General features: G+C 37.4%; 1 protein-coding gene across 1 annotated transcript in view; it reads right to left on the reverse strand.

The window, feature by feature from the left end:
• Positions 1-4746, reverse strand: part of LOC138403748 (meckelin-like) — a 208030-nt gene that overhangs the window by 48501 nt on the left and 154783 nt on the right. The gene's annotated exons all lie outside the window — the stretch shown is intronic.

Genomic DNA, 4746 nt, shown 5'->3' on the forward strand with positions numbered 1-4746 from the left:
AGTGGTGATTGCAAATTCGATAATTCGTATATATTTCATCATCAGTCTTGCTTTCTAAATCTTGTCCTACTATCTCTTTCCATTGTTGAAATCGTTTCAAAGAGGAGTGGCCAGGTTTTGGAAAGTGATGCAAAACATCTGAAAAAGTAGTAACATAAAATATGCAATATATTATTGTATTATCTATACTTATTGTACTTATTTACTTAATCTCTATAATATATATATAAAAATGAATCACTGAATGTGTTGCTAAGCGCAAATTTCGAGAACAGCTGAACCGATTTCGCTAATTCTTTTTTTATAATATTCCTTGAAGTACGAGGATGGTTTTTATGGAATTGCCCGAAATCGACTAGGCGGTAAGACGTTCGCTGGGGCAGCTAGTAAAATATAAAAAAACCATAGTCATTAAAGTTCAAAATAATATCTAATGTTGTACCTACGTACCTACACTTAATTACAAAACAAAAAATGTACAGAATTAGTAGTCAATAATCCTTACCAATATTATAAATGCAAAAGTATGTCAGGCTGTCTGTCTGCTAGCTTTTCACAGTCAATTTGTGTAACCGTTTATGATAATAGTTAGAAGGTACAGAGAAGCTTGCATCCAGGTAAGGACATAGGCTACTTTTGCCTCGGAAAATCAAACAGTTCCCATGGGATTCTTTAAAACGCTAAACCAACGTAGACAAAGTGGCGGGCATCATCTATTTGGTGAAGAGATAGCTTGCATCGGAGACGGTTGTAGGCTACTTTTATCACGGAAAATTGGACTTCTCACGGGATTTCTAAAATGGTTTTTTGGATGATATCCACGTGGACGAAATCGCAGGAATTATTTAGTATCATGATAAAATACCTAATGTACTAATGGAGCATAGAGTTTGACTCGTTTAAGAGATTTGTGTTAGATTACAAGTGAGCTGATTTTAAACTTACCGAATTGCTCACATCCGAACACACATCGAGATCTCCGTGGCATTTTCCCTGCACAAATCTATCGACAGAAAATCTTTTCACAAAGCAAAAACAAGTCCGTAATCCGTAGCCGTGGTCAATCGTTCAGGCATGAATCGAGTCCGTAAATCAATCCTTAGGTAGTTATCGAGGTGGTTAAAGGAAACACAGAGTCCAGTAAACAAAGCAGGGTCAGATAAATTTATCAGAAATAGAAATATTTAGAACCGCACAAACAACAATACACGAAAACATGAAAAGTTTTGAACTTCAACGGTGACCAGGGTTGCCAGATATTTACCAATTGAATTCGCCCGTTTTTTTTTTTTTTTAATAGATATAGCGAGCAAGCGAGCAGGCGGGTCACCTGATGTTAAGTGATTACCGCCGCCCATGAACATTTGCAGCACCAGAGGAGCCGCCGATGCGTTGCCGGCCTTTAGGAATTTGTTTTAGGATTTTGCCTGCTGAGTAGCCTAAAATCGCCCGTTTCTATCTTCCAGGGGCCCTACCGCGGTTGTTTGACAGCTACAATGTTACGATCACAATCATCTCTGATTGGTTAATGCTCGCTCACTATTGGCTACAATGCATTGTTGCAACAAGGATTGCACAAATTCAGCCAATCAGAACAATTGAGATTGTAATAATGATTGATACCGGTTTTAGACAATCGCCCTACTGGTAGCCTAAATGGTTACTGGTAGCCAATCGGGATTTTTGGGCGCCGATTGGCCCGCCGAGGTAGCCTAAATGGCGGTAATTCGCCTAATCTGGCACCACTGACGGTGACTGTGGCTGTCCAAATGTTTGTAATTTAAAATTACAACAATGTGCCCGCCATCTATTTACGTCTTTTATTAACTGTTATCTATTTGTTTAGCCGTACTCGCGCTTAGATGGCACCACAAGCGAATTTCAATTTGCGATTTTTTAATGTTCTGGAGTTGCACCCCTATGGCTGTCGCCTTCGCCGTCAAGGAACGGTCAAGCAACTAAATAAAAATATAAAATAATTTACGCGGGAGAGTACCTAGTTACCTAGACCTACTACACTAGCGGCACGCTATGATGGCCGGTTTGACACATTACAATAGTGATGTGGAATGTCAATTTATTCTCGAACAAAAAACAATTAAGTTTTGTTTTTGTACCTGATTAAATAGGTTTAATAAAACAAAAATGTATATGTTTATTTAATTTATTTGAACGAACTGAATATTTGAACGAAAATGAATATACATACTTTATATGCACACAAGAAACATATGAATACAAAAGATACCGAAAAAGGTGCCACAAAAGGCCATAATTAATCAGATTCGTCCATACTACTATTTTCACTGTCGTCACTGCTATCATCACATACATTAATAATTATATGTTCGTTTTCTATAATATTATCTATTTTCACATCTCTTTCATAATCTTCCCTTATTAATTTAACAGTTCTATTCACAACCTTTTCCCAGTCTCCTTTAGTCACATGTTCACAAGCTTCTTCTAATAATTTTAGCATTTTTTTTGTGGTAAATGGGGGTTCTGTATTGTGTCTTGCAGCATATCCCTTAATTTGAGCCCACACCAACTCAATCGCATTATACTCACAATGGTAAGGCGGTAACCGTATAACTCTGTGCCCATGTTCTAATGCTATTTCGTCAATGACGTATCGGATCTTGGTTGGTTTGTTTTCTTTTAAAAGACGTACTAATTCCGCTTTTAACATATTCATGTTTGCATCTACGCCATTTTTACGAAGCCATGCGACGATATCAGCTTTCTTTTGGGATTGGGCAGGTGGCTTGTCAATTTGCATCGAGTGGTATGGGGCGTTGTCCATAATTATAATAGATGGTTCAGGGAGGCTACACAACATTGAGGTAAACCATTCAGTAAACTTTTCTCCATTCATGTCTTCATGATAGTCTCCAGTGGTTTTTGACGCAAAAGCCATGAGAGAACCTTCGACAAACCCGTTGATGGTTCCGGCGTGACAAATTATAAGTCGCGATCCTTTTCCTACAGGAACTTTGGAAGTAGATGCTGCTGTGTCATCGTTCCAAGAACGGCCTACAGTATGGTTAGCATTAAGCCATGTTTCATCCAAGAACACAACATTTTGCCAATTTTTGATTTCTTTCACTTGCCGTAAAAAAGTATACCTTGCCATCGCTATATCAAATCTTTCCATCAATATTTTGCGTTTGTTACATTTTTTGTATCGAAATCCAATGGTCTTCAAAATCTTCGTTAAAGAACTTTCCCCACCGAAGAATAATCCAGCTTCCTTCAGTGAATGCACCAACTTTTTTCTTGTTGGATACTCCTTCTGTAAATAGTAGCCGTAAACATGTCTTCGGATAGCATCGGCATCAAAGCTATCGATGCCTACGACTGGTTTTGCTCGTTTTCTCTTTTTTGGTGTGTGAAGTTTATTTTCTTCTGTGCCAGTCTCGCCATATTTTTTTTTAGTTATCCGTCTAACAGTTCGTTGTCCAATATTAAGCGCATCAGCTACGCGTTCAACCACTGACGTTATAGGTAAAATTGGCCCTCCATTTTGAGCTTCACGATCGAAATAGTTACGAAGGCGTATTAGGAACTCACGTGTCTGACTATTTAGAACAGTTCTCTGCGTACGTTCGGTCATATCGACGAAATCCACAACAAAGGGCTTGAACAGAGTCCAAATTAACGAGCAAGGGTCAACAGTAATGCAGTATCAATATTTGAAATCCAAAGCCAGGTCAAAACTATATCACAATCGCATTGCACTGACAGTTTATACTTTTCGAAGCAACGTCAATTCGAAACTGCTTTGTTTTGCATTGAGCATTGACGCGAGTTTGCCGGAGGTAGTAGTTGTGCTAGCCAGCGATCCTATGTGACGATCGTATTAGATTCCATTTTTAAAAATTTATTGATATTTTTTTGCGATTTCAGAGGTTTGTCCACATAGTGAAAATTGTTCATATTCACAAGTACATTCACCCCTTAAATGGTGCAAACTGATTTTTCTACACTTGTATACATTTAAGAAATCAATTTAATAAATAAATTTTGAGTCCTAAACCTAAAACTACATTCGATAAAATTTATGAATCTCTGCACATCACTATCGTCAATAAAGTAATACAATTATTTCCTTCAAAGTCGTTATCAATTAATACGGAACTTCATGAGCGGACAAACGTCAAACCGGCCATCATAGCGTGCCGCTAGTTTAGGTACCTGCTAAACAGCAGTGAAACAATAATCCTTTATCCTACTCTATGAATGAAACTGGTAACTTTAAAAGTGCGATTAATATTGTTATTGAACATAAAATTGAAATCTAATAATCTAATAAAATCGGGTCAGTAAGGATTTTTGCGATCAGCTTGGCTAGTATGCTAATCAATAAACCTTAATTAGTACAGTTGGAAAGTTCGAAGTTCGAATTTTTATGATTATCAATGTTGATTGGAATTTTAAAGTTACCCGGTTTCAGTGTGAAGGTAAAATCTTTGAGGATGCTCATCTTTTGTAACTCATCCAGGTAGCCACTCGAGACGACTTAACAATAAACAATTTTCTAATAAACTTTGCATAAAATAAAGGTATTTAGTAATCGTTCTCAAGTTGTCAGGTTTCTTCCACTCAATTTTAACCACTGTTTTTACTTCGTTAGGTATTCAACGAACGGTAGCACAAACCCAAGAGTAAATTAATAATAATATGTAGGTAGTTAGTATTCTTTGGCCAAGTGCGATCTCACTGGCCCAAATACATCTCTGAGCA

Source organism: Maniola hyperantus, chromosome 20 (assembly GCF_902806685.2).
Source record: "Maniola hyperantus chromosome 20, iAphHyp1.2, whole genome shotgun sequence".
Classification (NCBI taxonomy): Eukaryota; Metazoa; Arthropoda; class Insecta; order Lepidoptera; family Nymphalidae; genus Maniola; species Maniola hyperantus.